We start from the raw sequence: 23,502 nt of genomic DNA on the forward strand, positions 1-23,502 counted from the left end.
GCTGATTGGCTACCATGCACAGCTGCACCAAATTTTGCACTCTCCAGTTTTAATGAATCAACCAAGTGGCCAATCAGCTTCTAACTTCAATTTGTTCAATTAACCACTTGCTTACTGGGCACTTAAACCCCCCTCCTGCCCAGACCAATTTTCAGCTTTCAGTGCTGACGCACTTTGAATGACAATTGCGCGGTCATACAACACCGTAATGACATTTTTATAATTTTTTTTCCCACAAGTAGAGCTTTTCTTTTGGTGGTATTTGATCACCTTTGCGGTTTTTATTTTTTGTTAAAAAAATGTAAAAGGACCGAATTTAAAAAAATAAAACATTTTTTTTTTTATATTTTGTTATAAAATTTTTAAAAAGGTAATTTTTCTCCTTCATTGATGTACGCTGATGAGGCGGCCTCTGATGGGCACCGATAGGTGGCAGTGATGGGCACTGATGGGTAGCAGTGATGGGCACTGATGGGTGGCAATAATGGGCACTGATCAGTTACACTGATAGGCAGCACTGCTAGGTGGCACTAACTGGCACCACTGGTGGGCATTGATAGGTGGCACTTGTGGGCATTGATAGGTGGCACTTGTAGGCATTGATCGGTGGCACTCATGGGCCTTGATAGGTGGCACTGGTGGGCACCTTGGGCACTGTCAGGTGGCAATGGCAGGTGGCACTGGCAGGGGGTACTGGTGGCACATATGAGGCAGAATTGCCTCTTCCTCTTCAGGACTGATGTCCCTTGCTGATAGGTCGGTGATCGGCTTTTTTTTCTCAGCGTGAGGAGTCATTAGCTGTCATTAGTGTCATTAGCTGACAGCTGATCACATGGTAAGGGGCCGGGACCGGCCCCTTAGTCGGATCGGTGATCACCTGAGTCTCAGTGACTCGGTGATCACAGCGCGCTCCACACGCACCCTGGCGCGTGCACAGGGGAGGCTGTCATATGACGGCCTCCCGGGAATTCAGGTCCGCGTTGTAGCCGTCATTCGGCTATAGCGCGGATGTCAAGTGGTTAAAGTGGTTCTAAAGCCTTAAGGTTTTTCACCTTAACCACTTGCCGACCAGCCGCCGCAGTTATACTACGGCAGGTCATCAATGTAAACAAACAGATCCCGAGTGATCGTCTGTTCCTAGTGATCAGGGACAGCAATCTCTGTACTACCAGTCAGTCCCCTCCCCCCACAGTTAGAATCACTCCCTAGGGAACACATTTAACCCATTGATCGCCCCCTAGTGTTAACCCCTTCCCTGCCAGTGTCATGTATACAGTAATTAGTGCATTTTTATAGCACTGATCGCTGTATAAATGTCACTGGTCCCAAAAAAGTGTCAAAAGTGTCTGATCTGTCCGCCGCAATGTCACAGTCCCACTAAAAATCGCTGATCACCGCCATTACTAGTATAAAAAAAAAAAAAAACACAAAAAAATGCCATAAATCTATTCCCTATTTTGTAGACGCTATAACTTTTGCGCAAACCAATCAATATACGCTTATTGTGATTTTTTTTACCAAAAAGATGTAGAAGAATACATATTGGCCTAAACTGATTAAGAAATTTTTTTATTTTTTTTTATTTTTTTGGATATTTATCATAGCAAAAAGTAAAAAATATTATTTTTTCATTTCAAAATTGTCGGTCTTTTTTTGGTTATAGCATAAAAGAGGTGAGGTGATCAAATATCACCAAAAGAAAGCTCTATTTGTGGGGAAAAAAGGACATACATTTTGTTTGGGTATGACATTGCACGACCACGCAATTATTATTATTTTTATTATTATTTAAGGTACTTATATAGCGCCATCAATTTACACAGCGCTTTCACATATACATTGTACTTTCACATTGGTCCCTACCCTCAAGGAGCTTACAATCTAAGGTCCCTAACTCACATATACTAGGGCCAATTTAGACAGGAGCCAATTAATCTACCAGCATGTCTTTGGAGTCAACTGTCAGTTAAAGCGACGCCGTGCCGTATCACAAAAAATGGCCTGGTCATTAAGGGGGTAAATCCTTCTGGGGCTGAAGTGGTTAATGCATTCTATGCATTAAGGTGAAAAACCTTCGATGCTGCAGCCCTCCCTTTTTCTTACCTTAGTCGGATCCAGCAATGTGCATGAGAGCACAGGCTCCCGCCGCTGTCTCCCTCCTGCCATTGGCTCCCACTCCTGTCGATCAAAATCTTTGACATGGGTGTGTGAGGGGGGGGGGGGGCGAGTCCTGCTGTCTGTGTCAATGGATGCAGCAGCGGAACACATGGGTGCCCCCAAGGAATGCAGCTTTCCATGGGAGGGAACCCTCCTGAAGATGAGGGGCCTGGAGCGTCGGTGGGGGACCCCAAAAGAAGAGGATCGAGGCATTTTGCAAAAAGCGTTGCACAGAGCAGGTAAGTATAGGCATGTTTGTTATTTTAAGTGGAAAAAAAAACGAGGGTTTAATACTGCTTTAAGCTTTACCAAAAAAATTGGAAGCTGATTGGTTTCTATGCAGAACTGCACTAGATTTTGCACTCTCCTGCACTCTCCTATTTTAGTAACTTAGTAAATTAGTACACCTATTTAGTGTTTTGCAGAACAAGTCTGCTTCCGTGGAGGTTGTGAGTTCTAAAATATGTATAATCAGATATCCTAAGGTATGTCATATCACATACAATAGATAGACAAATTGCATGTCCTGTGTACATCCAATTTTTCGTAACAAAATTTTGCTAAATGAGACTGGGATCTGCAACAAAACATCAGTGAAGGATTCTAAACATCATGAGAGTAATTTGTGGGATCCTACTGTGGGTTTTTTTTGTTCTGAAAATGCTATTTGTCTGGCCGTTATATTGACCTCCAGGATTCAGTGGTGCCTTTTTTGTTTCTCAGCCTCTAAACGATCCTCTTATAATACACCTGTAAATAGGTTAAAGTGGTTGTAAACCCTAGTAAAAAAGAAAAAAAAAACCTGCAAGACAAAGGCATAATGAGCTAGTATGTATAGCATACCAGCTCATCATGAATTACTTACCTGAGATCGAAGCCCCTGCAGCCGTCCTTGTACCCCACTCCGGCCGGCAACATCGCTCCCAGAGTTACTTCCGGGTATCGCGGGCTGCGGCGCTGTGATTGGCTGGAGCTGCGATGACGTCACTCCCGCGCATGCGCGCGGAAGCCGCCAGTAACAGCACAGTCTAACTGAAGCAGTGGCACGTACTACCAATGCTTCAGTGCGCATGTGCCAATGACGTTGGCACATGCAAATACAGGGGATATCTCCTAAACCGTGCAGGTTTAGGAGATATCCGGGGTAGCTACAGGTAAGCCTAATGATAGGCCTACCTGTAGCAAAAAGTGGTTGTAAAGGGTTTACAATCACTTTAACATAGAGGGGCATTTAGAGGCTGAAAAAAAAGTCAAATACCAAATTTTTTATGTCCTGTGTGTATGAGGCCTTAAATTTGACTCAACTGGCACAGAGTTTCAACCAGGAATGCGTATTCTGTTTTCTACAGGCTAAACTATTTTACGATAAGGTAATAAAGCTGCCTAATAGGTTGTTAGGTTGAATAGCAGACATCAGTTGATGTAATTACTTAAAGTGGTGTTCCGGCCGAAATTATACTTTTTAAATAAAAATACCCCTATAATACACAAGCTTAATGTATTCTAGTAAAGTTAGTCTATAAACTAAGGTCTGTTTTGTTAGTTTATAGCAGTAGTTTGTTATTTTATAAACTTACAGCAGGCCGTGGCCATCTTAAGTCTGGGCATCTGAAGCCAGACTGTATTTCTTCCTGGATCTCATACTTGCAGATCTCACACATGCTCAGTGCAGCACAAGCAGTGTAAAAGGTTTCAGGTCAGGTTTCTATAGCAACGGCAGTGTCAGAGGAAGTTGCCGCCCCTTCCCAGAAGGCATTGCAAACAGGAAATGATGCAATGGGCCACGGCCAGGGAGGAGGAAGTAAAAAATGAATACAGCAGATATACAGTAGGTGCTGAGAAAAAAAATTTAAAAATATCCAATTCGTTTACAGTGCGCAGTTTAACGAGGTATGCTGAAGAGTTGTAAAAGTGGGTGGAACTCCACTTTAAGCTTGTTTTTCATACACCCTTTCCCATTCCATTTTTGTTTTCTTAACCCAGTCCTGTGTAAACATTTTAGGGTGGATTTACAAAAGGCAAATAGATTGTGCACTTTGAAAGTGCAGTTGCACTCATTTTCAACAGAGCTCATGTAAATGTGGAAAAGCTCTGCTGCTTTCTATCATCCAATCATGTGCAAGTGGAAATGTTTTTTTTTTACCTTGCACTTGTTTGGGTAGTATTTACAAAGTGAAGCTTTACCTCATTACACTTACTAACGAAAATGAGTTCAACTGCACCTTCAAAGTACACAGTCTATTTGCATTGAGTATTGCATTGAGGCTGCATTGATGGGCACTGACCCCTATTTTGCTTCACAGTCCTTTATTTAACCACTTCAATACCAGGCACTTAGACACCTTCCCGCCCAGCCCAATTTTCACCTTTCGGCGCTGTTGCAATTTGAATGACAATTGCGCGGTCATGCTACACTGTACCCAAACAAATTTTTTATCATTTTGTTCCCACAAATAGAGCTTTCTTTTGGTGGTATTTGATCACCTCTGCGGTTTTTATTTTTTGCGCAACAAATAAAAAAAGACCGAAAATTTCGAAAAAAAACAAGTTTTTCTTTGTTTCTGTTAAATTTTTTTGTAAATAAGTACGCTTTCTCCTTCAATAGTGGGCACTGATACGGCGGCACAGATGGGCACTGATACGGCGGCACTGATGGGCACCGATGAGGTGGCACCAATGAGGTGGCACTGATGAGGTGGCACTAACGGGCACTGATGATGGGCACTGATAGGCGGCACTGATGGGCACTGATAGGTGGCACTGATGGGCACTGATAGGTGGCACTGGTATGCGGCACTGATGGGCACTCATAGGTGGCACCGATGGGCACACATAGGCGGCACTGATGGGCACTCGTAGGTGGCATTGATTGGTATATATGGGTGGTACTGATGGGTACGTATGTGTGGCACTGATGTGTGGCACTGATGGGCACTGATAGGTGGGCACTGATGGGCACAGATGGGCACTGACAGGTGGCACTGATGGGCAATGACAGGTGGCACAGATGGGCAATGACAGGTGGCACAGATGGGCAATGACAGGTGGCACAGATGGGCAATGACAGGTGGCACTGATAGAGCATTGCTGGGCAGATCTGGGCATATCATGGACATAATAGTGCCAATCAGTGCCCATTTGTGGGCCCCTTCCCTGGTGGTCCTAGTGGCATCCCTGGTAGTCCAGTGGGGTGATCTGAGGGGGGGCTGCGCTGATAAACAATCAGCGCAGACCCCCCCTGCCAGGAGAGCCGCCGATCGTCTCTCCTCTACTTGCGTCTGTCAGACGCGAGTGAGGAAGAGCCGATCAACGGCTCTTCCTATTGACAGCGTGATCAGCCGTGATTGGACACGGCTGATCACGTGGTAAAGAGCCTCCGCCGGAGGCTTTTTACCAAGATCAGTGTAGCGGTGTGTCAGACTGACACACCGCTCCACCGATCGCCGCGATGCGCGCCCCCGGGGGCGCGCTGCGGCATGTTATCCTGCTGGACGTCATATGACGTCCAGTCAGGATAACACAACCACTTCCCGGACGTCAATCCGCTATAGGGCGGGCGGGAAGTGGTTAAAATTAAAAAAATATTCCGAAACTTAAAGTGAAAGTGAGTGTTATACAGCGATCAATACGGTATATCCAAATACCACGCCCGAGCTCATCCTTAGACTCTTCACTACACACAGCCACAAAGGCAAGAAAATTCTTGTTGGGCAGTGTATTAGTTTATTTGCATTTAATTTTAATGGTTCAAAGAATGTCAAGCAAAATGGTCAGCCCTCACAGATGTTCACTTGATCAAATCTGGCCCTCTTTGAAAAAAGTTTGGACACCCCTGGTTTATGGGGTCCTATATGTTCATACTTGTTGTGTGTCAGTGACTCAAAGTATACGGCCCCATTCATACTTGAGCTGAGTGTCTTTGTTCAGGATGTTCTTTAGTGTTTGTACAGGTATTTTAGGTTTGATTGATTTTTATTTTGTTTTTTAATTCACTTTTTCAGCGTGATTTATAGGCACTCCCACTAGGGTCTAGCGGGGCCAAAATGAATGACTCTGTCCAGTGGTGGTTGATGGGTTCTTCTTTTTGGGGGGACGGGAAACAAACAACACCCCCCCCAGTGGCGGCGTGGCACTAAGCACTGACAGCACCCCCCCACGTGTGGGCGAACGGTACTCACCCACTCGTGTAGCGGGGCTGTGGTGTCCTCTCCTCCTCCCCTGGAGTACAGGCAGCGGCGGCAGCAGAAAGAAGCTGGACAGGAGGAGCAGCAGAGGTGGCTTCATAGAAACTGATCTCTCCATTTTCCGTCTGCAGCCGCTGAATGCCCGCTTCTCCTCTTCTCCCTCCCGCAGGAATTCAGTGGCTGCAGGAGGAAAATCAAGTGATTGGTTCCTCAATATGCCACCTCCGCCACTCTTCCTATTCAGGTCTACAGGGGGGGCACACAGGCACCCTGCAGCATGGGACTGGATTGCAATTACGACCCCTGTAGGTACGCCCTCACATAGAAGGCTTTTTGGGGTTGATTGCATAGCTGGAGGGACCTTGCTGGAGTAAAGAATAAGGTGTTAAATGGGTGTGTGGACAAGGGATTATAGCGGTGCTAGGGTCAGGAAGATTAGCACCGCTATAATCCCTTGTCCACACACCCATTTAACGTTTGATTATTTAGGGGATGAGGTGCTGTATCCTCTGGTACCATCTAGCCATCTTTACTTTTTTTAAAGAATAAGGTATTACACTTTGGGGTTGATTTACTAAAGACAAATAGACTGTGCACTTTGCAAAGTCTAGTTGCACTCTGCAAGAGCAGTTGCTCAGGAGCTTAGTAAATGAGCAGGAGCTCTGCTGACTTCCATCATCCAATCATGTGCAAGCAAAAATGCTGTTTTTTTTTATTTTCCGTGCATGTGATTGGGTATTCTTTGCAAGTGAAGCTTTACCTCATTTACTAAACTCTGGAGCAACTGCACTTGCGGAGGGCAACTGCAAAACTTTGCAAAGTGCACAGTCTATTTGCCTTTAGTAAATCAATCCCTATATTTCTGCACACCTAGACTTAACCTGCCCATACACTATACAATCTAATTGTACAATCTCTGTAAGAGGGCCAGTTCATACCATAGAAACGCAGTCCAGATGTGATCCAGGTGCTTTTCTGCATGCGCGTTTTTGGTGCATTTTTGATACAGTCCAGTGCATTTTTCCCCTTCTTTTTTCTCAACCTTAAAAAAGGACACGTGCGTTTCAGTGCAATTTTTGATGCGTTTTCTGAGGATTCCAGTACAGTCCAGTGCAGGAAAAATGCAGCATGTTCTACTTTTTTTCTGGAACGCACTGGAACTGCAAGCACTGGTGTGAACTATGAAATTGAAAATCAAATGACCTACTTTCCATGCATTTTTGAGGCAGAAAAAGCCAGTGTGAACTGGCTCTGAATGCAACTTCACTTGAACTAGCACGATTTCAAAGCCGCAGGTCACTGTGATTTCAGGTGCAACTTGCCTGACATCTGTGTGACTTTATGCACACATGTCTATGCACGTTGCACCTGAAATCGCAAAAAAGTGAAAGGGTATTTTTTTTTCTGTTTTGCCCAGAGTTGGGCTTTAACCGCTTGCCGATCAGCCGCCGTCGTTATACTGCGGCAAGGTAGCACGATCCTGCGAATCGCCATAGATATACATCAGCTCGGGAACTCACTTTTGTGGCTGCGTGTGCGGGGAGCCAATCAGTGGGTCCAGGCACCCGTGATCGTTCCCCGCAGTGACAGAATAGGGATCTGCCTGTGTAAACAAGGCAAATCTCTGTTCTGACAGGGGAGATCACACAGATCCTATCTTTCTGCTATGCATGAAGACGGATTTGTGTGTTTCCCCAGTCACACAGTCCCCCATACAGTTAAGAAACTTACTGAGGGAACACATTTAACTCATTGATCGCCCCTGATGTTAACCCCTTCCCTGCCAGTGTCATTAGTACAATAACAGTGCGTATTTTTAGCACTGATTACTGTAATAATGTCACTGGTTCCCAAGAAAGTGTCAAAAATGTCAGTTAGGTGTCTAATCTGTCCGTTGCAATGTCGCAGTCCCGCTAAAAATCACTGATCGCCGCCATTACAGTAAAACCCTGACTTGGTTTGAGAGTATTTTGCAAGGTAAGCAAAATTTCTTTATAAATATTGACTTGATAAACAAGTGATGTCTTGATATACAAGTAGCGTCACGTCACAACTGAGTATAAAATCAGAAGAGAGGCGCCTCTAATGCCTCGTTTCCACTGAGCGGATCGGTTCGGGTCGGTACAGTTTGAATGGCCTAGAATGGTCCGGTCTATTCTGGTGAGCATTTCCACCGCAAGTGAGACCACAAGGGGCCATACAGGGTTTAGAAAAAATGCCTCAGCATAGCACAGCAGAGGGTTTTCTGTCAGCCAATCAGTGGAATGTATCGTAGCTCCGCCCTAACCGAACCGTTCCATTTTCTATGGCCTCACATCTGAAGCAGGACCCTGAATGGAACGGTTCGGTTCGGTTGTATGGGCCACTTTCATAATGGAAACACCCAAAATAGCGTACCGTACCGAACCAAACCGAACCGATCCGCTCAGTGGAAACGAGGCATTTGTGTAGCAATATGGTTACATTTAATGAAGGTACAACATTTAGAACATTTCGATGGCCATTAAAAAGAAACACAAGAAACTCACATGGTTGATGATTAAAACAGGCATATCTAAGTATGAAGGCATCCGGGGTAAAGCTGTCCACATAGACCATCCTCCGCACCGCCATCAATGTCATCCCTTCCACGCTGCGCTCCATGAGCTCTCCAAGCCTCGCTCTCAGATCGCTCTACTGCAAGGGTAATCTTCCCGGTCACCACTGCAGACTGACAGCGGTGAGAGGCGGACCATTTTGCTGGCCAAAGACCAGAGCACTTTTTGCGTTTCGGCACTGCGTGGCTTTAACTGACAATTGTGCGGTCGTGCGATGTGGCTCCCAAACAAAATTGACATCCTTTTTTTCCCACAAATAGAACTTTCTTTAGGTGGTATTTGATCACCTTTGCGGTTTTTATTTCTTGCACTATAAACAAAACAAGAGTGACAATTTAGAAAAAAAACGCATTGTTTTTTAATTTTTGCTATAATAAATATCCCCCAAAAATATATTAAAAAAACATTTTTTTTCCTCAGTTTAGGCCGATACGTATTCTTCTACATATTTTTGGTAAAAAAATCGCAATAAGCGTTTATTGATTGGTTTGCGCAAAAGTTATAGCGTCTACAAAATAGGGGATAGTTTTATGGCATTTTTATTAATAATTTTTTTTTACTAGTAATGGCGGCAATTAGCGATTTTTATCGTGACTGCAACATTACGGCGGACACATCAGACAATTCTGACACATTTTTGGGACCATTGGCATTAATACAGCAATCAATGCTAAAAAATTGCATTGATTACTGTAAAAATGTCACTGGCAGTGAAGGGGTTAACCTCTGGGTGGCGCTGTAGAGGTTACGTGTGTCCTAGGGAGTGTTTCTAACTGTGGGGGGAGGGGCTGTGTATGACACTACATTGATCGCCACTCCCGATCACAGGGAGCAGAGATCAGTGACAGTGTCATTAGGCAGAACGGGGAGATGCTTGTTTACATTAGCATCTCCCCGTTCTTCCTCACCGTGAGACAATCGCGGGTATCCCTGCGGACATCGGGTCCGCGGGACCCACGATCACGGTCACAGAGCTCCCGGCGGGCGTGCGCGCGCCCGCAAGCCGCTTCTTGTAGGTACCTTAATCTGCCAGTACTTGCCCTTCTGCCACAGTATATCTGCGTGAGCCGTCGGGAAGCCGTTAATCATGAACCATGTGAGTTGCTAAATGTTGTATCTTCATTAAATGTAACCATATTACTACACTTAGATGCGCATCTCTTCTCTTTTATACTCTGTAGCTCCTGCTGAATTTTGCTTCTAATCCTTGTGGAGGCTGCCATTTGTGGATGGACATTTTATGGTTACACAACCTATCACATTGCTATAATCTTTTTATATGGACTATAAACTAAAGGACCTATGAATAAATGGTTGTGGAACAAATCATCTGACTTTCCATGATTTCTTATGGGGAAATTTGCTTTGATATACAAGTGCTTTGGATTACAAGCATGTTTCCGGAACAAATTATGCTCGCAATCCAAGGTTTTACTGTACTAGTGAAAAAAAAAATAATAATAAAAATTCCATAAATCTATCCCCTATTTTGTAGACGCGATAACTTTTGCGCAAACGAATCAATATACGCTTGTTGGGATTTTTTTTTAACCAAAAATATGTAGCAGAATACATATCGGCCTAAACTGATGATGAATAAATTCGGTTTTTTACAATTTTTTTTTGGAAATGTTTTAAAGCAGAAAGTAAAAAATTTATTAACTTTTTTTTTCAAAATTGTCGCTCTATTTTTGTTTATAGTGCAAAAAAATGAAAACGGCAGAGGTGATCAAACACCACCAAAGGAAAGCTCTATTTGTGGGAAAAAAATGACATTAGTTTAGGTACAGTGTCGCACGACCGCGCAATTGTCAGTTAAAGCGATGCAGTGCCGTATCGCAAAAAATGGCCTAGTCATTAAGGGGGCAAATCCTTCCGGGGCTGAAGTGATTAAAGTCACAGGTTCAGCAATTGGTAAGAAACATTTTCAGAAAGGGGGGTCAGATAAAACCAACACGTTGTACACCAAGGAGCACCTTTTGGATGAACTGTAAAGTTTACATAAAGACATTGAGCTGGGTTGCTGATAAAGAAGAATATGGAAGTCCTAGGCAGGACTGAACACAAGTCCCAGGCAGGGACCTCTGAGCACAACTAGACCCACCCAGGTATTTTGCCCACTGGCCTGGGTGTTATTATCAGGGTGAAATTATCTCCAGAAAGGGGAGTGGAGAAGCAGACACGTCACCAGAAGACAATCTGTGTGTGTGAGTGGAGTGTGTCTCTGCCTCCTGCCTGTGTTGGGACCTCTCTCTCCTGTGTGCGGAGTATAGAGATCAGTCCCTGGGAGGGAGGGAGGCAGCTCAGTGCTGGGACCTCTCCTGGAGGAGATCGGCAAGAATGACTGCTCTGTCCTGCCTGCTGACACCAACTCTGCCTGCCAGGATTGTCAGCAAGGTGTCCTGAGACCAGAGAAAGAGGGAGAGGTGACCCCACCGGCCCTGATCTGTCCCATCTCATCCCTGGATTACCACAAACAAAAGTCCCTGAGATCTCTTCTCCGATCACATGTGTGCTGGAGGAGCCGACTGCCTACTCTCTGCTGGAGCAAGGTAAGAAAAGAAAGAGGGGGAGAGCTCTGCAAACTTTCTCTACACTTGTGTCTATCACAAATAACCAGTATAGGTATAACAATAAAACAAAGTATGTGTATAACAAATAATAAATATGTGTATAACAAAGTATAAATAAGTATGTGTATAATAAATATATGTATAACAAAGTATAAATAAGTATGTGTATAAATAAGTGTGTGTATAACAAATAATAAGTATGTGTATAACAAACAACAAGTATGTGTATAACAAATAGTAAAATAAGTATGTGTATAACAAAACGTAAATAAGTATGTTTATAACAAGTAAAAAATACCTTTGTGTATAACAAAACGTAAATAAGTATGTATACAACAAGTAAAAAAATAAGTATGTGTATAGCAAAAAGTAAATAAGTACTTATACAACAAGTAAAAAATAAGTATGTGTATAACAAAACGTAAATAAGTATGTTTACAACAAGTAAAAAATAAGTATGTGTATAACAAAATGTAAATAAGTATGTATATAGCAAGTAACAAGTATGTGTATAACAAGAAGTAAAAAAAAAAATGTATATAACAAGTAAAAAAATAAGTATCTGTATAACCAGCAATAAATTCAGTATATGTATAATAAATAGTAAATAAGTAAGCATGTGTATAGCAAATACGCATGTTTATAGCAAATAATAAATACATATGTGTATAATAAAGATGTAATTCTTCTGTGTATAATCAATTCATACATGTAAAGCAGCGGAATTCCTGCATTCTGGATCTGATCTGCATCCACCAAGCTCTTCCTCTATGCCCGTTCTTCATTCTGAATGGCTGCCTGGCATTTTGGTGGCCATCCAGTGACTTTACTTGTTTACTGAGATGCTTTGATTACGAGTTTGATTGTATTTCAATTAGATTATGAGATTGCGTGCTGGAAAAAGAGATACGATTAATAACTTACGATCATAACTTCTATCAATATAAATCATTTTCCTTGCATGTGGCATATTGATTAATTGGGCTGTTGACTATAGTTATTCCTATCAGGAGATTTTATTCAGAAAAGAAAATCGATCATTTATCGAAGCATGCATGGCCACCATTAGACTGATGACACTTGTAGGGGGATTTACTAAAAGTGGAGAGTGCAAAATCTGGTGCAGCTCTACATAGTAATCAATTAGTTTCCAGGATTTATTAATAAAGCTTAATTGAACAAGCTCAAGTTAGAAGCTGATTGGTTACTATGCACAGCTGCATCGGATTCTGAGGGCTCCAGTTTTAGTAAATCTCCCAATTGATGTTTTTGTATCAATTACCCCTTATTTTGTTACAGCATTTTGTTGCCTAATGATTTTCTATGGGATCACTAACAGTGATATTATTGATACTCAGCGAATATTAGCATTTCGGCTCATTTGCAAAATCACCAACGACATTCACTCTTAATGCTTTTCTATGAAATGAAATGTTGCAGCCACAGCTATGCTTAGCTGCAAATCACTGAAGGATAGAGATTTGTAGCGGAGAACAACCCAATGCTGTAGAAAATCACCAGCGACTCTAACAATGAAATCATTAGTTACAAATCACTTTTAATTGCTGGCTATAGGGATTTGTAGCAATGGTTAATCTAAGAAAAAGAAAATGCCTGTGTGTCATTAGCCATAGAAGCATAGGGGGTGATTTATTAAAACTGGCAAGCGCAAAATCTGGTGCAGCTGTGCATGGTAGCCAATCAGCTTCTAACTTCAGCTTGTTCAATTAAGCATTGCCCAAAAAACTGGAAGCTGATTGGTTTCTATACAGAGCTGCAACAGATTTTGCACTCTCCAGATTTAGTAAATCAACGCCATAGTGACATTTGGTTAAAGGGACGTGGAGGTGTATTGATTAAGGGATCAAAAATCTGTGGGATCATATCTATTTTCCAGCATACAGAGATGTGTCTTGGAGTGTAAGGCTGGGTTTACACCTATGCAAATTGCATGCGCATACACCGCATCCAATTCGCATGGTAGGAGATAATGACCGGTGTCTTGCCGAGAAAGTTCCCTCGGCGGATAAGTTACCCCCTGTACTGCGCAAGCGCTGCGCTTGCGCAGTACGAATGACCAGGAGCTGCCGAAAATAGCCAAAGATGAAAATCTTCAATCAGCTGTACACGGCGCCTGCGCCCTAGGTCCAGGCTGAAGCCCCACCATCCAAGTGGACCTGGAGGGGGAATAAAAAAGTGCCGAGCGAAGCGAGGCCGTGACCGAAGCGTGGCGAGCGAAGCAAGCCCGCGAGGGGCCCTCTTACAGGCGCCGTGTACAGCTGATTTCTTCTGTATTTTGCTTCGGCTATTTCCGCCGGCTCCTACTGCGCAGGCGCTGCGCCTGCGCAGTAGATGGGGGTCCTTATCCGCCGAGAGGAACTTTCTCGGCAGAACACCGGCTCTCTATGGAGCCAGTTCACATACCTCCACTGCGGCTCTGTTGCGAATTTGCACAGGAGCCCTGTGCATCTTTTGGTCCATTTCAGGTCTGAATTCAGCCCAAAAATTCAGGCTGAAATCGGACCTGAAACGGTGAACGGGGACACACCAGATCCCTGCTGTGAGCTGCATGCGGCAATAGTGTGAACCCAGCCTAAATGGTGAGATTGGATTGGTAGAAGAGAAGGCCATGGAGTTAGATGTAGCAAATGCTACCATGGATTTTTATGGACTGGTGGATTTGTTATACTCCACAAAGGGCTTCTTGTGTATTATATAACTAGTGTGAAGTGACATTTGAAATTGCAGGTGAATGAGTAAAAAGTGTTTGACAATGACCGTGCAAATCTGCGTTTGTAAACAATGTTAAATCTAGTTGGTCAGATCCCTTGTGATTCCCTTAAATCAGCTGTGGAATCTCACTCCTTCTGCTGTTCAACTCCGCTTGCTGCATTCTCTTTAGGCTCCATTCACTCCTAGGTGATTTGAATCACAAGCGGAATCGCCCGTGTTTCAAATCGCCTAGGTGTGAAATGGAGCTTTCATATGAAATAACAGGCGGAGTGACTCCTTTCTAATGGCTGCAGCAGGTGGTGGTGGGAAGTCAGGTGTAGAGTCCCCAATAGACCTAAGCAGTGGGTGATCTGACCTCCCATCATCTGATCCTTAGCTGCTTGTTGGCAGTAGATGAGCCTAAAAAAGCATGCAATCAATACACATTTCCAGGTTTTATGTGTCTATGCTTAATTAAACAAGCTGAAGTTAGTAGCTGATTGGTTGCCACGCACAGCTGCACCACATTTTGCACTTGTTTTAGTAAATCTCCCTAATTGTGTAATATCCCAGCAAATAAGCCCTTCATTTGGATATCCCACAAAGATTGAGAACAATAGTTAATTGCCCAATTTCAACGTTTTTTGAAAACTGTAGCAAAACCGGAGCTGCTTCTTGTAGCAAATTGTTCCAAAATGGTTTTCCTTTTCAAAAATAAGCCTTATGCCCCGTACACACGGTCGGATTTTCCGATGGAAAACGTCCGATCGGAGCGCGTTGTCGGAAATTCCGACCGTGTGTGGGCTCCATCGGACATTTTCCATCGGATTTTCCGACACACAAAGTTGGAGAGCAGGAGATAAAATTTTCCGACAACAGAATCCGTTGTCGGAAATTCCGATCGTGTGTACACAAATCCACGGACAAAGTGCCACGCATGCTCAGAATAAATAAAGAGATGAAAACTATTGGCCACTGCCCCGTTTATAGTCCCGACGTACGTGTTTTACGTCACCGCGTTCAGAACGATCGGATTTTCCGACAACATTGTGTGACCGTGTGTATGCAAGACAAGTTTGAGCCAACATCCGTCGGAAAAAATCCTAGGATTTTGTTGTCGGAATGTCCGAACAAAGTCCGACCGTGTGTACGCCCTATTACTAGTACGTTAGTATGGAGTCTTCCTAACTCCGTTCTACAGTTTTCATAAGCTAACTGACTAAACAGGGAAAAAAAATGACTTTGAAATGATTTTACCATTACGTACATTTAAGTACGTTGGATAAAAACAGAGTCTATCCCCTTATTTATGTTGTACTTCTTTTCTGGATTGTAAGAAATGCGAAGGATTAGACGAAAGGGAAATAAATGGAAGCGCTATGAACGTCACAGCAGCTTTGGAAAAGATATACTAAACATTTGTTTTATCTGAACTCTATTTGAAAAAAAATAACCTGTAATATATCACATGGGAGAATGCACGGAAATGAAAGAGATTTATTAGTTATGAGCCGGTTGATATACTTCTGCCTTGTAAAACCCAAGACAAATGTCTCATGGTGTCAGAAATATCCTGCCCATTGCCTATATGGCTTACTGTGTTATGTAAACAGAGTTGTAGAAGAGGTTATGTGAGGCAATGCAGGACAGGCAAAGCACAGAACACTGAACTGCTCCAGCACTTCTACGAGAGGCATCTAACAATGGTTCCAGCATGTTTGATTGAAAGGGACAATGTATAGGAGAAGAGAGTTCATGAAACATGTTGACAGGAGAATGACAGGACCTTCACTTGGTGGTTTCCTGTAGATATAATTGTTGATGACAGGCCAAGTCAAAGGAAGCATGTGGTTTTGTAGACACCAAGCAAGAGCTTGAATTTGTCAAATTGCAAAGTCATGAATTTGCTTATGATAAGGTCAGCTCACTCTGTTACAAAGGAGACTGTTGTAGACATTTGTCCCAATCCCATAAGATGCTCTTCTTTAGTTCGGAAGGGTTAGACACATTGCAGGTTTTTCATTAAACAGCAGGACACATTCGTGATTGTGCTGCTGATGACACTTCATGGAAAATACTACCTAATGGACGTTGCTGGTTGAAATGCAGTATTTCAATCACAAGTGAGGAAGAAGTAATAGAGCATCACATTCCTGGTGCAGGCAGGTAGAGAGACCTCATAGGAGAATGTAAGGTGAATCTTATCCATTCTGATGTTGAGTCACTAGTATGATATGGGATGAAAGATTTGTAAAATGGGTGATCATAAAGTTTTTCATGTTCTAGAATGTGTGTTTACTGCAGTTTATTGTGCATTTTTTTCTTTTTTTGTAGTTGTGGCCATCGTTGCAGTATGCAATAATTGCAAGCACACCATAGTACCATTTGGATGTGTTTGCACCTGAGATCATCATATAGATGAATTACTTTACAGTAGCCTATTCATGTCAGCCATGTAGAAGTCCAATCTCCAATCTGTACCACCTTAATTGAGCTTCATGGAAAAGTCCAGTTTTGCTATAAATTTGCTCTTACATTATTGGAAATAGTATACTTGCGATTCTATAATTTTGTGTTGTTAAAACTGACCCTCCATTCCAATCTCCTGTCCAATGAAACCGAAATTCTCATCCATGGTAACCTTACTTGTTTCTAAGTTTTTAGACTGGTTTTTCCAAAATATTTTCTACCCGCACTTTCCAAAGTCTTCACAGAGCTTGAGGTTATATTATAACAGGTTGTCTGTTTCATGGAAATGGGCATCCCATGCAAGCAGTATTAAACCCCAAAACAAAAATGTTATGTATTGCAGCTTACCAATTCCTAATTGTAGTGGCTTCCTTATTATTTGTAGAATTTTTTCCTTTATTTTCACCTGGTGATCTGGCCAGTAAATGCATTTGGACATCAGCATTTTCAAGTAGTAGTTTCATATTCAGTAATGCTCAGCTGGCCATAGATGGTTCAAATCTCAGCTGGTTCAGCGGGGACTGGTGGAGATTCGAACCATTAATGGGCAGGCTGAATGTTCCCAAGTTGATCGATCTGTTGTATTTTATATGCTATTGTTGTTAGATGCTGTTATAGCCGCTTGCAATAATCACTGTGTTTTCCTGGTAGTGATGGCAACCTGTGGTTGCAGGAAAGAAAATCGCACCTGCTATGGCCGCACTAGCAGATTTAGATTAACAAATTGAAGCCAAACTCCAATAACACTTTTTAGAAGTTACAGCAACAGTTGTTCCATTTGGGATAAAGGGATTAAATAAACGAATAAAAGTGGACCATCGTAAGCCCCATCACTGTTAAATGGTTTGTCTCAACTCTTACTGCCACTTTTGCTGGAAAGCTTGGCCTGAAAAAGTAAGTTACAAATGAACAGACTTAAGCCTCGTACACACCATCGGATTGTTGGCAAACAAAACCGTAGAATTTTGTCCGAATGGTGTTGGCCCAAACTTGTCTTGCATACACACGGCACACAATTGTTGGCCAACAAATACGAACGTAGTGATGTACTATGTTGTTTTTCAGCTCTTTTGGCTTCCACCCTTTGGGCTGCTTCTGCTAATTTTGTGTTAGTAGAAGTTTGGTGAGTGTTTATTCGCGCTTTTCATTTCACACTTTTCATTTCGCACTTTTCATTTTGCGCTTTTCAGTTTGTTTCTGAACGGCCGTTCGTCAACCAGACATGTTGTGGAATCGGAGGAGATAACATGTTATTTATTATTGGCCTTGGAGTTATTGCTTTGACGTTATTTTTTTGGTTGAATAATAATGATTTGATTTGGTATATTTTCTATATTTTTGGATGCATAGAATGCAATTTTTAGTTCTATTGGCAGATAGCATGTCTAATTGTATTTGTTTTCTTTTTTTAATGCACAAAAAAAAATTGTGTAGAATAATACTTGGCTATGTGTTTTAATTCAAATGACAGTTTGGGAGTAGGCAGTTACTTTTAAAAAAATACAATGTAAAATTGACAAGGGACACCAACATAGTTGTATCTTTGATCTTAAAAACTAGGGGATAATGATGTTGTGGTAACTTGCCCAAAAAAAAAAAAAAAAAAGCACAATAATATTATTCTTGATATCACTAGAAAAAAAAGCCTTTGAAAATTGGTTTGCAATAACTCCATCAGTATGACCAGCAAAGCAGCTTCAATATTATCCCATTAAAGAAGAAGAGAATGTGTGCTGCATTTCGAGATTTCATAATTTGCCACGTCACAAATGTTAATTCTCCATTACGAACGCTAGTTTACAAGACCGACTGCTTCTGGCTCGTCCTTGCTTCCGAGCATGCATGTTTGTACTTTGGACTTTTGTCCGACAGACGTCTGTACATATGCTCAGAACATCCAACAACAGACATTTGTCAATGGAAAATTTGAAAACCTGCTAGCCAACATTTGTTGGTGGAAAGTCCGTCAACAATTGTCAGATGGAGCATACACACGGTCGGATTTACCACCAACAGGCTCACATCGAACATTTTTCCGTTGGAAAGTCTGATCGTGTGTATGAGATTTTAGTGTCTGGACAACCAGTTCAAAATAAAGGAAAAAATGTCTATTAAAGAAAGCTAATGCAGCCACCATATCTAACCTTTGGTAAGCTCCAATATGTTACATTTTTGATTAAGACTAGGTTCACACCTGTGTGGCCATGCAGGCCACAGTTTGCACAGGCACAAGAGCCCATCCACTTGAACGGGTTGACGTGACACACAGGAAAGAAGTCCCTGCAGCCTGCATGGGAACCAAGGTGGGCAGCTGCCGGTATTTGTGCGGGTCCCGCATTTCTGTGTGCAGGTGGTTGCGGCTGCGGGTATTTGTGCGGGTCCCGCAGCGGCACCACCAGCACAGATGTGAACCTAACCTAAATACTTCTTCAAGCTTTTTTTTGTTTGTAAACACTTGTTCTTCTTACACATCACCTACATATAAAAAAAATCAATAAATACACAATACATCTATATGAAAAGTGGTTTTATCTGCACCATTAAAGTGATTGTAAAGTCTTGTTTTTTCCCCATAAAAATAATAAACATGTTATACTTACCTGCTCTGCTGCAGTGGTTTTGCACAGAGCAGCCCAGATCCTCCTCTTCTCTGGGGCCTCTTCTGTGTTCCTGGCCCCTCCCTCCTGTTCAGTGCCCCCACAGCAAGCAGCTTGCTATGGGGACACCCGAGCTGAGTCACAGCTCCCTGCGTCCATTCAGACACAGAGCCCTGACCCGGCCCCGCCCTCTCTCTCCCCTGATTGTCTTGCTGACTTTGATTGACAGCAGCGACAGCCAATGGCACCCTGCTGTGTCTTAGCCAATCAGGAGGAAGAATCTCGGATGGCTGAGACACTCATGGACAGCGCTGGACAGAGAGGGACCTCAGGTAAGTATTAGAGGTCTGAGGGGGGCTGCTGCACACAGAAGGCTTTTTATCTTAATGCATAAAATGCATTAAGATAAAAAACCTTCTGCCTTTACAACCACTTTAAGTATTACATTTCATGGATTATTTGGGGATTACATATTTAAGCTTTTTATTGATGACAAGAGAAATTTGCACTTTATTTGCACAGTTGTTTATGAATTATATGGCTACAGATTGATGAATTTTGAAGCACATTTTTTTCTTTTATTGTATATTTATTTACATTGTTAGCACTGTATTTTTAGTTATGTAAAGTTAAAAACATTGTACACTTTCAAATGCTTTTGTTATTTTAAATAGGTATTAGTGAAGTTATAGTCCCTGTGTTGTTTGCCTTGCCTTACCATAATAATGAGCTCACATATTGTGGCTGCAGTTTGCACTGTCATGGCTGATCTATTTCCCAATGTTCATTCATCAATCCACCTACCTTGTCCCTATTCAACAGCAGGATAAGTAGCTACTTGTTCCGGGTCACATGCATTCTTGGCCATTTCTCTGTATTGCTTCACAAATATTTTATAAAACAGTCACAGCCAGCATAGTAAGCTACTATATGTTAGTTGCTTCCCCCTGCAGCAGCACTAGACTGAGAGGCCTCAGGGTTGTGGGATATTTTGTTTTTTTGTTCACAGGAAGTGTCAGTTCTCAGACTACAGACAGAGGTCATGCACTAACCTATGCAGTGTCAATGCCTTATGTTTCAAACAAACAGAAATTTCTGGCATAGGAATGTGAAAACTTACATTACTATAGACTGTACGTACAGTATCTCACAGAAATGAGTACACTGCTCACATTTTTGTAAATATTTTATTATATTTTTCATGTGACAACACTGAAGAAATGACACTTTGCTACAATGTAAAGTAGTGAGTATACAGCTTGTATAACAGTGTAAATTTGCTGTCCCCGCAAAATAACTCAATACACAGCCATTAATGTCTAAACCGCTGGCAACAAAAGTGAGTATACCCCTAAGTTAAAATGTCCAAATTGGGCCCAGTTAGCCATTTTCCCTCCCCGGTGTCTCGTTAGTGTTACAAGGTCTCAGGTGTGAATAGGGAGCAGGTGTGTTAAATTTGGTGTTATCGCTCTCACTCTCTCATACTGGTCACTGGAACTTCAACATGGCATCTCCTGGCAATGAACTCTCTGAGGATCTGAAAAAAAGAATTGTCGCTCTACATAAAGGTGGCCTAGGCTATAAGAAGATTGTCAAGACCCTGAAACTGAGCTGCAGCACGGTGGCCAAGACCATACAGTGGTTTAACAGGACAGGTTCCACTTAGAACAGGCCTCACCATGGTCGACCAAAGAAGTTGATTGCACATGCTCAGCGTCATATCCAGAGGTTGTCTTTGGGAAATAGAAATATGAGTGTTGCCAGCATTGCTGCAGAGGTTGAAGGAGTGAGGGGTCAGCCTGTCAGTTCTCAGACCATACGCCGCACACTGCATCAAATTGGTCTGCGTGGCTGTCGTCCCAGAAGGAAGCCTCTTCTAAAGATGATGCACAAGAAAGCCCGCAAACAGTTTGCTGAAGACAAGCAGTCTAAGGACATGGATTAGTGGAACCATATCCTGTGGTCTGATGAGACTAAGGTAAACTTATTTGGTTCAGATGGTGTCAAGCGTGTGTGGCGGCAACCAGGTGAGGAGTACAGAGACAAGTGTGTCTTGCCTACAGTCAAGCATGGTGGTTGGAGTGTCATTGTCTGGGGGCTGCATGAGTGCTGCCGCCACTGGGGAGCTACAGTTCATTGAGGAACCATGAATGCCAACATTTACTGTGACATACTGAAGCAGAGCATGATCCCCTCCCTTCAGAGACTGGGCTGCAGGGCAGTATTCCAACGTGATGATGACCCCAAACACACCTCCAAGATGACCACAGCCTTGCTAAAAAAGCTGAGGGTAAAGGTGATGGACTGGCCAAGCATGTCAACAGACCTAAACCCTACTGAGCATCTGTGGGGCATCCTCAAATGGAAGGTGGAGGAGCACAAGGTCTCTAACATCCACCAGCTCTGTGATGTCATCATGGAGGAGTGGAAGAAGACTCCAGTGGCAACCTGTGAAGCTCTGGTGAACTCCATGCCCAAGAGGGTTAAGGAAGTGCTGGAAAATAATGGTGGCTATACAAAATATTGACACTTTGGGCATTTTCACTTAGGGGTGTACTCACTTTTTTTGCCAGTGGTTTAGACATTAATGGCTGTGTGCTGAGTTATTTTGAGGGGACAGCAAACTTACATTGTACACTCACTAAAGTAATGAGTGTACAAGCTGTGCACTCACTACTTTACATTGTAGCAAAGTGTCATTTCTTCAGTGTTATCACATGAAAAGATATAATAAAATATTTACACAAATGTGAGGGGTGTATTCACTTTTGTGAGATACTGTACATACCGACAAATGACACCATGAAACTACATGATCAATGCACATCTTATGCAGGTGAAAAACACAAAGTGCAGGTAGTAAGGTTTATAATGCCTTTAAAGTATAACTTATTATTACAAGTACTTATATAGCTCCATCAATTTTACGCTCCATCTACATTTACATCAGTCCCTGCTCTCAAGGAGCTTACAATCTAAGCTCACATTCATACATACTAGGGCCAATTTAGAAAGGAGCAAATGAACCTACCAGCATGTCTTTGGAGTGTGGGAGGAAACCGGAGTACTGGGAGGAAACCCACGCAGGCACAGGCAGAACATGAAAACTCCAGGCAGGTTGTGCCATGCTTGGAATTTAAACCAACAACTCAAGTGCTACTAGGCGGATTTGCTAACCATTTAACCACAGTGCTGCCTGCTTGAAGCAAAACCTGAGATGAATTAAAGCCCCTGTCAGTTTTTATTGCTGCCTGAGCCCCCGTTAGGGAGATTCACCCTCTCTATTTGTCCTGGGGACCGTTATCACTGAAAGTGAAAGTAAAAGGAAACACCAAATTTTGAGTGGTCATCGGAACAGGAAAAGAGACAAAATCTTCCAATAGGGACACTAGTTCTCTTATTTCCTGTTGTGGCTATGAGACAAGAAGTGAAGAGAAGTTCCCCATCAGGATACAGATGGCAAAAAAACTTACAGAGGTTATTAACCCCCCCTTACTCTATCCAAAATGAAAACAAATGTTGCCTTCAGTTCTACTTTAATATCTTTTATAGGTATTTATACAGATGTTTTTTATTTCATTTTAGACCTCATGCACACACGCTCCAAATATGCTGCATTTTTTCCTGCCAAAACTTAACATTTTTAGCATATATACATGTCTTTATGTGCATATGGTATTGCGCATAAATGCATTCTACTGCCTATAATATTAATTTATTCTGGCCATTGGAATATATTTATGCTCATACGCCTGCATATACATTATGCATGTTTATGTATATGCATACATTATGCTTGTAAGCTCCTCTCCAAACACAGGTTTGGTGCATTTTTTTGCCTCCAAATACTTCTCCAAAAATACTGATCTAAATGCCTGATGTGCATGGCCACATAGGCTAACAGAAAACTGTAGATAGAGGCATTAAAAAAATATATGCTGCATGCCGGTAAAAGCTATTTTTTTTTTTTTTTTTTTATGCCTGTGTGCATGAGGCCTAATTCTAATAGCATGGAACATTTACATTTAGTATTTATTAATCTGTCCTTCTTAGCAAGTCGTAACCTGGAAAAGTCAACTCCCATTCTGCAGCAGGAGCTCCCTGTATTTTTGTCCATGCAATGGTGGTTTCATTCAGCATAATGTAATGGAGCAGCGGGCAAAGACACAATGGTGTCAAATACTGGTGGCATATACTTCTCTATCTTTCTTTG

General features: G+C 42.4%; 1 protein-coding gene across 1 annotated transcript in view; it reads left to right on the forward strand.

The window, feature by feature from the left end:
- The first annotated feature begins 11,121 nt into the window (after positions 1 to 11,121).
- Positions 11,122 to 23,502, forward strand: part of NTF4 (neurotrophin 4) — a 178,747-nt gene continuing 166,366 nt past the window's right edge. Inside the window, exon 1 of the mRNA XM_073602823.1 lies at positions 11,122 to 11,490. The gene's annotated coding sequence lies outside the window, so the exon portion shown is untranslated. The remainder of the gene's footprint in view (positions 11,491 to 23,502) is intronic.

Source organism: Aquarana catesbeiana, linkage group LG10, assembly GCF_042186555.1.
Source record: "Aquarana catesbeiana isolate 2022-GZ linkage group LG10, ASM4218655v1, whole genome shotgun sequence".
Lineage (NCBI taxonomy): Eukaryota > Metazoa > Chordata > Amphibia > Anura > Ranidae > Aquarana > Aquarana catesbeiana.